Raw genomic sequence first — 11,900 nt, 5'->3', positions numbered from 1 at the left:
TGTGGAAAGCAACTCTCAGGAAGTGAATTCCAGAGAGTAGTAGTTCTGGGGATAAATGAGTTTTGATCAGCAGAGGTTCTGCATTGAGGGGGACAGAGTGTGAGTTCATGGGCGTTCCCAGCTGCCCGAGTGTGTAAATGTGAAGGGGAGGCACAATTGAAGCCAGTTTATCAGAGCATTTACGGTAAAAATATCAATAGAAATAATGCTAAAGAAGCAACATCTCTACGTACTGATAATGGAGGAAGGTCCTGCTTAATGGCAGGATTATTGATTAATCTAATGGCTTTACTTTGAATTTTGTCCAACTGCCTCAATGCAACCGCTCCACATCCACTCCACAGTGGTGAACAGTATTCGATCTGAGAACGCACATGACTTTTGTATGTTGTGGCCATCTGCTCGTCACTGAAGAACTCACGAACTCTGTACATAAGTCCCAAATTTTTTGAAGCATTTTTAGCAAGGGATTTAACATAAGCTGTCCAGCTTAGGTTGGGGTTTAGAGTAACACCTAAGATATCAATTGTAGTGGATATGGGGATACTGACATCATTTAAAATTATGTGAGTGTCCTAGGGATTCTTTCTGTTGGAGAAATTAATGTATTAGTTTTCTGAGCATTAAATGAGACCAGATTTGTTTGTCCCAATTGGTTAATTGTAGAAAGGTTCTGGTTCAGATAAATTGCTGTGTTCATTTGTGAATTTATAATATCAAATTGTGTAAAGGAGGTACTAAATGTGAAAGAACTGTGAACGGTCGAGTCATCAGCATAAGAGTGCATTGGGTTGTGAGTGACAGATAGAAGGTCATTTATATGAATGAGAAAGGTGGTTGGCGCCAAAACTGATCCCTGAGGTACGCCAGCATTTATGGAATGAACTGAGAATAAATTCCATCTACCATGACCCGTATTTTTCTATTATGAAGGTAAGTAGAAATTAGAGGAACCAGTGATGCAAGGCCATAGTGTGACATTAGACAATAAGGCCCGGTGCCATACTCTGTCAAATGCTTTTGAAATATCAAGTGTTGTTGTGTGTGTTTCACCGTGTTGGTCTATTGTTTTGATAATCTGATGGGTAAGAAGGCAAAGAATGTCTACAATTGTACGTTCTTGTCTATATCCATACTGCCAATCATTGATCAATTTATTGATTTCTAGATGCTTGACTGTTTTTTTTAATTAGTGCCTCAAAAACTTTACCGAGAACAGAAGTTATTGCAATTGGTCTATAGTTTGATGGATCAGAAGTTGCCCCCTTTTTAGGAACAGGATGGATATTTGCTTCTTTCCAAGAGGCTGGAGAACTTGAGGTACGGATGCATGAACGAAAAAAAATTTGCCAAAACAGGAACCAACACTGAGGAACAATTTTTAAGTACTATTGAAGGAATTTCGTCTGGACCAGTAGCTTTGTCTACTGAGAGATTCTGTAATACAGCTTGTACATATCTGGTGTGAATCCTGAAAGGAGGTACTTGAGGGGAATCAAAATCAAGTACAAGAATCCTGTGATTTTCTGTATTTAGGGTTGAGTTTGTTGAAAAAAATGTCAATAAGAAGGTTGGCTTTTCCACGTGGGTCACTTACTAGATTTCCATTAGGGGACTGTAACAGTGGAATGGAAGAGGTGGTAGTGAAGTTAGTTTTGAATTAATTAAGGGTTGACCAGAATATTTTGTTATCATTTGGGTTGTTTAGTAGTTTGTTAGCTTGTCTACGTAAAAAGTTTTGATTTAGAAAGATTGAAAGTTTTGGCATGGTTTCTGATATTTCTATAATAGTTAAAGGCTTCTTTGGTTTTGGTCCTTGTATAAGTGTTATAGGCTATTGTTTTATGTTCTGTTACCCTAGCACAATTGTGGTCAAACAATTTAGGAGAATTACATCTTTTTCTGTAAGTATGATGGGGAATGAATGTTCCCATGCCGACTTTAATAAAATCCTGTATGTGGCCCAATGTGGAATTTACATCTTAGGAGAAAAAGGAGGTCCAAGGAACATCCATGAAAAAATTATGGAGTCCCCCCCAGTCTGCCCTGTTGTAGTGCCACTTAGTCACCACGACAGGTTCAGAGCAGGAGGGTGTGGTAGGTGTTAAACTGGTGGCTTGAATCAGACAATGATCAAAGGATCCGAGGGGGAACTTCACTTCAACATTATAATTATCTGAATTGGTTGTTAAAAAAAAAAAAAATAAGTCCAATAGGTTGGGATTTTGATCGGGGTTGTCTGGTACACGGGTGGGTTGACTGACTAACTGGGTGAGATTAAATGAGTCTACAAATAGCTCAAATTCAAGACCAGAGCCATCAGTTCTGGCTGAATAAATGAGCCATTCAATATTATGGACATTAAAATCACCCAGAACAGTAATTTCTGATGCAGTAATTTCTGTTCCTAAAAGGGGGCTGACTGACTGGAAACCGAGAGAATGTAAGCATAGCAGAAAAAGACCAGGAGGTGGAGAGATGAGATACAGAAATTTGCAGGGTAAACGTTGTAAAGATTGGCTCAGTAAAGGAAATCATGGAGACGGTCGGGGTAGGCCTTTGTTCAGCAGTGGACTTGTAATGGCTGATGATGATGATGATGATATATACATCCATCCATCCATATATATATATATATATATATATATATATATATATATATATATATATATATATATATATACTTATTTATCTATCTATCTCTTTATTTACTTATTTACTTATTTATCTATTTATTTTTTTTTAATTTATTATACACAGCCTCAGTATGGTTTAAAACAAAGTAAGTCTTATTACAATTCTATTCATCTGAGGACAAAGTTTCAGCAGGGAAAGGGTTAAGTTAGCCTATCTACTTCCTCCAGATCGAGAAGTACCCCAAAGTAAAACAAAAATATCTGGTGAGAGAGAAAAAAATCTTGACTATATATATATTTTTTTAATAACATATCTCCATCCCAGCTGATTATTTTCAAAAATCACCTTGCCTAGTTGGACTTCTGCACCTTAATATTCATTCTAGTTTCATTGTGAAGTGCTTACAATTATATGAACGTAGACTTCGGAAAAGATCTGAATACATGCAGGCTTAGGTTCATTACAATCAGCGGATCAATCCTGTTTTGTCCTCCTACTCGTAATGCCATCTGTCTATCTATCTATATATTTATCTATTGCCTGACTCCGCATCATGTAATTGGTGATCCCGATGATAAGACCACCAAGTGTTACTGTCCATTACTCAGCAACGATCTTCATGCAACGATACACCATCCCTTACACATTACCGCACCCTACTGTTCTACCACGTACTTTGACACTCTCATCCCAGCTTCACTCTCATTCCAGTCAGTCTTACCTATCGACTACACGAGTATCATTAAGGAACACATTCAGTTTGGAAAGTCCCAGTTTGCTCAGGCCAGGACACACAATCGTTGAATTTACCACCCAGGCCTGTATTTTGTTTTTAGCAACGCACTGGCTCGGGTAAAGAATGTTGTGTGTGTGTGTGTGTGATCAAAGAGGAATAAGTTATAAACTGACAAAACAGCAAGATTGTGTTGTGTTTACAGCTAAACAAAAATATACAGATACTGATGGAATTATGTTTTCTAGTGTTAAGAAGCGAGATTTACCAGTAAGGTAGCCGAGATGTTTCTCGATGTTTCCTAATGTTTACGGTAGGGTGAGTCCGGTACGAGTGAGTTGCCACTTTGCCTGCTGTTTGTGAGCCTAGTTATTTCGCAAGTTATGCATTAATTTATCTGCTTTTTTTCTTTATAATGTTTTATTTATGTGATTGCTTGTTAAATTACGTAATTGAAGTTCGTATGGTAAATGATTTAGAGTGTTATGAAATGTTAGAAAACTATGGCATGTTTTGATATCTCCGAGTTGGCAACTGTAGTTCTCGTAGAATGTAGAAGTTTCTCGAATAATGCAAGCTTATACAGTAAAAGGGTGGATGAGAGACTAGTTCAGTTTAGTCGGTGTTCAGTTCAGTTTGAGTGTAGTGCAGCGTCAGTGCAGTGTCAGTTTGTATAATATCGGTACTTTTGAAAACAGTGGGGTGTTGGCAAACAGTGAAGTGTTTAGTGAAGTTTGTTTATCAAACAGTGAAGTGTTGTCAAGCATTAAGTGTACTAACAGCGAAGTGTTGTCAAGCATTAAGGCTGCTTTCACACGAGGCCCCTGGTGGCCGCCACCGGTGGCCACCACTGATGACCCAGTGTGAAGGGGCCGGCAACTAGTGTCCTCCACTGAACTCACGCCACTCCTCGGCACGGTTCGCAGTTGAAAGAATGGCGTCACAAGAAGAGCTCCTTCTCCTTGCCTTGCTGGCGGCAACTGGTGGTGCCATATGAAAGACCCGATTTGAAACAATGCTTTACAGCGAGTGGCAGCAACAGCCAGTGGCGGAAACTAGTTGCACAAGCGAACCACCACCGGGAGCTAGTTGCTGGCGGGGCAATCGCAGTGGCCTCATATGAAAGGCTCCATTGAAAACCATGGGAGGCAACTAAGTGCGGCCACCAGTGGCCTCGTGTGAAAGTGGCCTAAGTCTAATAGCAGTTAGTAAAGTTTGTATAGCTCCAGTGCTTGTGAAAACAGTGAAGTTGGAAAGCATTAAATGTAATTATCTGGAAAATAAAGACAGTGAACTTAAGAAGCCAATGCTTATTTACAACGCCTCAGCTGATCTTGTGTAATGTACACCTAAAGGCTGACCATAGGAAGTACAAATCACATGGCAACGTCCTTCCGATACTGAACAACTGCTGTTGGAGCCTGTGGCAGTGTGGGGTGGGGACATACCACTGGTGTCAGGCGTGGGATTTTTAGAAAGTGCTGCAGTGAGTTTGACCTTTGACATGGAAGCAGAAGGTGTTCAGAAAAGAGGCCAAGCTAGGCAGAAAGAGGCATCACTGGGTGCAATTTTGAAACTACTACAAGCACAAAGTGTCCGGTTACAAGTACAAAGTCTACAACTACAAGAACAAATATAGGCACAAAGTGTACAACTGAAAGAACATAATGAACAACTGAAGGCACAACTTGAAGAACAAAAAGGACAATTACAGGCCCAAAGTGAAGAACAGTAAGATCTTAGAAACGAAATCAAAGAACAATTGCAAGCACAGAATGAAGAACAGAAAGAACGGTATGAACAGCTTCAGGAAGCATTACAGGGGCAACAGAGGGGAGTACAACTAAGGGTGCAAGGGCAGCTAGACGTATTCATGGGGGAAATGAGGGAAGAACAGCAACAGCTTAAGGAGGAAGCAGATGCCAAGCTAGAGCAGCAAAAGTAATATTGTGATGGAATGCAAACAGCATGTAGATAACCAGCTAAAGATTAGTGAGGTAATAGTGGCAGAGTGCAGGCAGCATGTAGATAACCAGCTGAAGCATGTAGTTGACTATGCAAAGACAGTTAGTGAGAGAACTGAGGTTGTAAAGAAATACTGCATACTGAGCCTCAGGTTAGTGTACATGGAGCACATGAAAGGAATGGACAGTGTATGGTGAATCTTGATGGATCCCAGGCATCTAAAGGTAGCATTACAGGGTTGAATAATCAGAATGCAGAAGTTTTAAGGCCTGGCCTTAATTATGATGCCCCAATTTGTAGGCCCCAAACCAGTGAAGTGCATGGCTAAAATGGGGCTCCACTTCAAAACAAACCTCAGGAATTTGATGGTAGAGTATCTTGGGAAGCTTACCGTGCACAGTTTGAGTTATGCGGATCAGAATGATTTGGATGATAGGCAGAGGGCAGTGCAGCTTGCTATTAGCCTTAAAGGTGTTGCAATGGAAATTCTGGGCCAGATGTCAGTGATGGAGAGGAACAGTTATCATTCCCTAGTAGAAGTGCTGGAGCGCAGATATGGAACCATGTACCAGACTGAGGTTTAAAAAGCAAGATTCCAGAGCCATGTATGGGCTCAAGGAGAATCCCTACAACAGCTTGCTCATGACCTGGAGAGTATGGCATATAAGGTATACCCTGGAGCTGCACCTAACTTGCTGGCTATTCTTCTGAGGGACCAGTTCATCGATGCCCTTGACTTTGCAGAGTTGAAAGTGCAAGTGAGGCAAGCACAACCCAGAAGCATGCAAGAAGCACTAGCCAGGGGTCTAGATTTGAGTCCTGCTTCAGATCCAGTACATCCACCTTTTAGACAGGTTGTAGTGCAGGATTCAAGGTAAGAAAGGGGCAGGTATGTGAAAAGGAAAAATTTGAGGGAAGTTGCTGGTACTGTGAAAAGCCAGGACACAGAAAAGAGGACTGCTACAAGTGGAAGAGGGAACAGGAGAAGACTGGTGGAGGCTACTGGTTTTGCAGGAAGTTGGGGCATAAGAAGGAGGATTGTCACAAATGGAAGAAAGAGCAAGAACAAAGCAGTGTAAGGAAATCTTCACTGGTAACAAAAGCGTGTTGGACATGTAGTGAGGTGGGACACTTCAGTTCTGAGTCCCCGAAAAGAAAAAAGATGATAAGAAGAATGTTGCAGAAGACCAGATAGAAGAGGAAAACTAGTGGAGACTGGTGTGAAGGGGCAACCACCAGCCAGCTTTTCCAAAGTAGCCCCACCACCGAGAAAATGCAAGAGGACAGCAATCTACAGTGTGCAAACAGACGGAAGGAAGTGTTCCCTGGTGATTGATTCGGCCTCAGAGCAGACTTTCGTGACTCCTGATGCGTTACATCATCGGTATCTGCCTGAGTCATCAGAACAACTGTGTGGCGTAACTGGGCACCGTACGGAACTGAGGGGACCCGTGGATGTCCAGACTGAATTGGCAGGGCAAGAGGCTAGTCTTCCAGTCTATGTGGCCAACATGGAGGATCCTTGCCTTCTGGGTCTGGACTATCTGATGTCCATGAGATGTGAGCTGAACTTCTGCTCCATGAAGCTGAAGGTTCGAGGAAGGTCAGTTCCCATCATGGCAGTGAGATGTACCAGTTCTGGTGGGAAGGTGAGGGTGTTCCGCAGTACAGTGATACCCCCAAAATCAGAACTACTGCTCTAGTGCAAGGTGAGTGGCTCTTTTGACTGTTGTCTAGTGGTAGTGGAGCCTGATGAACAGTGCAAGACAAAGGCCAGAGTGATGGTGGGGAGAACACTGGCAGAAATAGGTGCAGATGAAGTGCTGGTTGTAGTGGCCAATTTCTCCTGTGAGACACAGAGGATCAATGAGGGAAAAATTGTGGGACTGTGCTAGGGGTGGACCCTGAGTGGCATCAGAGGAAGGCCTGTAAATGGAGCATAGTCAAGGAAGACGGGTACCCGCCAGGCCACCTACAAGACCTATTTTCAAGGAGTTGCCAATGCCTGGATGGCTCACAAGTGCTCAAGTTAAGGCAGCTGCTCCACCGGAGACCTAGACCTGGGGTGCACTAATCTGGTGGAGCGTAGTATAGACACTGGGGATCACCACACAATTAAACAGCCAGCATGGAGGATGGCGCCAGCCCAACGGCAAGAAATGGAGAATGTGATGGAGAATCTTCAAAGTCAAGGGATAATAGAAAAGTCCAGCAGTCCTTGGGCATCGTCAGTGGTTCTGGTAAGGAAGAAGGATGGCTCATTAAGGTACTGTATAGATTACTAAGCCCTGAATGAAATGACAGTGAAGGACACATACCCTTTGCCAAGGATTGATGACACCCTGGATGATCTGTCAGGTGAGAAGTGATTCTCCACCCTAGACATGAAGGCAGAGTATCATCAAGTCAAGGTTGCAGAGAAGACAGCCTTTTCATATGGGCGGGGTTTATGGCAGTCTGTGATGCCTTTTGGCCTATGCAATGTCCCAGCTACTTTTGAGTAACTAATGGATTGTGTACTGGAAGGCCTGCACTGGCAGACAGCTCTTATCTCTCTGAGCGATGTAATTGTGTTTGGACGGACTTTTGACCAGGAACTGGAGAGGCTGTCGGTGGTGTTGAGCAGGATCTGCGCAGCGCACCTCAAGCTGAACCCTAAGAAGTGCCACTTGTTTCAGAAGAAAGTAAAGTACCTGGGACACATTGTAGGCGAAAACAGCGTCCATACTGACCCGGAGAAGGTGGCAGCTGTGGAAAACTGGCCAGTTCCAATCTGTGTGAAGGAGCTACTGAGTTTCCTTGGCTTGTGTACCTACTATCGGTGTACTGTCAAGGACTTTGTGACGATAGCTGCATCTCGGCACAAGCTGTTGGGGAAGAGGCAGAAGTTTATGTGGACAGCAGAGACTCAGAAGGCCTTCGACGAACTCAGGCATGCGTTGGCAAGCTCTCTAGTATTGCCATGCCCTGATCAGAGTCAGCCATTTATCATGGACTGTGATGCTAGTGACCATGGTACTGGTGGAGTCCTGTCACAGAAGAAGAATGAATAAGAGTATGTGGTAGCATATTACAGCAAGAAGCTCAGCCCACTGGAGCAGAACTACTGTGTGACCCATTAGGAGCTCTTGGCAGTGATGAAGAGCCTTGATTTCTTCCATCCTTACCTGTATGGGTCACACTTCATCATCAGGATGGACCAAGCAGCATTCAAGTGACTGAAAACGCCAAAGAATCCAGAAGGACAACTGGCACGGTGGCTCAGGAAGCTAGCCCAGAACAATTATGAGGTGCAGCAACGTCCTGGGAGGGCACATGGCAATGCTGACAGCCTGAGTCGTCAGCCTTGTGATCCGAAGTGCCAGCAGTGTTGTAAAAAGGAGGATCGTAGTAAGAAATGCAGCTGTACTGCAGTGACAGGGCCAGCGTCAGATGGAAAAGACCTGAAGAGGATGCAGATGCAGGATCCAGATTTAAAACCAGTGCTAGAGTGGCTGCAGCAGTGTACAATGCGACCGTCATGGGAAGAAGTTTCCAGGTTAAGTCCTGTGACCAAGAGCTACTGGAGTCAAAGGGACCTTCTTCGTTTGAACAACGGACTACTGGTGCGTCAGTGGGAGACAGCTGATGGCCTCAGCAAGTATTGGCAACTGGTGGTTCTGAAGATGATGAGGTCCGAGATCTTGGAAGAGTCCCATAACCAGATCAACAGCGGGCACCTCGGAGTGAAGAAAACCCTAAGCCAGTTGCGACAGAGGTTCTACTGGATTGGCATGAGTCAGGATGTTGAAGAGTGGTGTCGAGCCTGCGATGTATGCTGTGCCAAGAAGGGACCCAAGAAACATGGTTGCGCCCCTCTTCAGCTTAACAAGTGGGTGCACTACTGGAAAGAGTCGCGGTGGACATTGCTGGACCACTGCCACTCACTGAAAGTGGAAATCAGTATATATGTGTCACCATGGACTACTTCATAAAGTTGCCAGAAGCCTATGCCATCCCCAGTCAAGAGGCTGCAACTGTTGCTATGGTGTTGGATGACCAGTTTTTCTTCCGTTTTGGGATGCCACAAGAGCTACATTCAGACCAGGGTAGAAACTTCGAGTCTGCTGTGGTTCATTAATGCTGCAAGTTATTAGGGATCAAGAAGACCAGAACGACCTCCTTAAGGCCACAGTCAGATGGGATGGTGGAGAGATTCAACTGGACCCTAGGAAATTACTGCATAGATGGATAAACAGATGGGACCAGAAATTACCTGCATTGTTGATGACATATCGGTCTGCATCCCATGAGTCTACCGGCTACACCCCTGCAAAATTGATGTTGGGCCACGAGTTACGCTTACCTGTTGACCTGTTAATGGGAAGACCACCTGGTGAAGAGCTGCCCACAGACACAACCAGCTATGTGAAGCTCCTTCAGGAAAGGCTGGCTGAGGTATATCATCAAGTGCGAGGAGCCCTCAAGTTTTCAGGAGAGGTGAAGTGCAAGTATGATGCCAAGGCAAGTGAGGTGAGCTCAAGGATGGTGATCAAGTTTGATTATACAATCCTCAGTGAAAGAAGGGAGTCAACGAAGCTGCAGAGCCCATGGAATGGGTCTTACACTGTGTTGGACTGCCTATCAAATGTAACGAATCAGATTCGGGGAGGCAGGAAGTCTCACCCAAAGGTGGTACTACACATGAACCGTCTCTGGCAGTACCATGGGCCAGGACATTACAGCTGGGACGTCTCCGAGGAATCATGTTCTCCCGCAGCTGAGGATGTTGAAGAGGACCTGCTGAAGTGCAAGAGGATGGTGACAGTTGCCCAAGAGTAGATGTAAATCAGGAAGAGGACCAAGACTTTCCAGGAGGAGTGGACTGTTTGGAGGAGCAAGGACGTCGTTGGAAGCAGAAGACCTGATAAGTTAAAGTATTATTTTGTGTATAGTTAGATGTTTCATTAGGATGAAGGTTTATGTTTGTATATATTGTGTAGTTTCATCGGGACGACAAAGAACCAGGGAGGGAGTAGTGTTAAGAAGCGAGATTGTCAAGTTAGGTAGCCGAGATGTTTCTCGACGTTTCCCGATGTTTACAGTAGGCTGGTTCCAGTACGAGTGAGTTGCCAGTTTGCCTGTTGTTTGTGAGCCTAGTTATTTCGTTAATTGTTCTGCTCTTTTTCTTTATAATGTTATATTTATGTGATTGCTTGTTAAATTATGTAATATAAGTTCGTAAGTAGAGAGTGGATGAGGAATATGGAAGGAGTTTGAGTGTAAAGTGGAGGAACTGGAAGAAAATGTTCTGGAAAGAGGAAAAGAGAGTTAAACAGGGTGGCAATAAAGTTAGCAGGGGAGCGAAAGACAAAAATGGTAGATTACTAGTGGAGAAGGGAGAAAAAGTGAACAGATGGAGAGAACACTTTAAGGAATTGTTGAACATAGAGAATGGAAGTAATACGAGTATAAGTGGCTGGGGAATGGGTGGGAGAAGGAGGGAGGTGAGAAGACAGGAGGAAGTCAATAGGATGGAAGTTCTGGAAGCAATGAAGAAAGTCAAAATGGGGAAAGTCCCAGGAATTGATGGAGTGTGTGGTGAAATGCTGAAGCATAGGGGAGAGATAGTAGTAGAATGGATGTGGAAGATGTGGAGATTGGCCTGGGAGGAAGATAGAGTCCCGGAGGATTGGAAGTCAGGTATAATTATTCCCTTGTACAAAGGGAAAGGGGAAAAAGAAGTGTGTGGTAATCATAGGGGCGTTTGTCTTCTTAGTGTAATAAGAAAAGTATATGGTAAGATACTTACTGACAGAGTTAGGGATATAGCAGAGGAATTAATTGGAGAACAGGGAGGCTTCAGGAAGGGAAGAGGTTGTGTAGATCAGATATTCATTCTTAGATCTTCAGTGGAAAGCTTTCTAGAGAAGGGAAAGAAGTTGTATGCAGCCTTCCTGGATTTGGAGAAAGCATATAACAGGGTGGATAGACAAGGATTGTGGAATGTATTAAGAATATATGGAGTAGATGGGAAGTTGCTGAATGTTGTGAAGAGTATGTACGAGGATGCTAAGGCTGCAGTGCGTGTGAATAGCGAACTGAGTGAATTTTTCTATTTGAAGGTTGGGTTGAAAAAGGGATGTCATGACCATGGTTGTTTAGTCTGTACATGGATGGGGTTATAAAAGAGATAAGAGGTAGGGCAGTAGATGTTGAAGTGACCCTAGTGAGAGGGGGCAGTGTTTGGAAACTCCCTGTACTGTTGTTAGCAGATGATACTGTGTTTTTAAGTGAAGACAAAGGGGAGCTGCAAGGCTTGGTGGATGCGTTTGGGAGAGTGTGTAAGAAACGGAATGCAAAGGTGAATCTAGGGAAGAGTAAAGTTATGGTCTTCGAGAGAAGTGAAGTAAGTGAATGTACAGTGAGGTCGGATGATGAGGAAATGAAAAATGTGAGTACATTTCTGTACATCGGTCGTGTGATGAGTAAGGATGGATGTTTGGAGGGTGAAGTGCTTGAAAGGGTACAACAAGGAAGGAAGGTTTCTGGCTCATTGAAAATAGTGATAAGAAACAGGGAAGTG

This window comes from Coenobita brevimanus, chromosome 97 (assembly GCF_032717465.1).
Source record: "Coenobita brevimanus isolate Jiangsu-jjx chromosome 97, ASM3271746v2, whole genome shotgun sequence".
Lineage (NCBI taxonomy): Eukaryota > Metazoa > Arthropoda > Malacostraca > Decapoda > Coenobitidae > Coenobita > Coenobita brevimanus.
The sequence above is the reverse complement of the archived record's forward strand: the minus strand, read 5'-3'. Positions refer to the sequence as shown.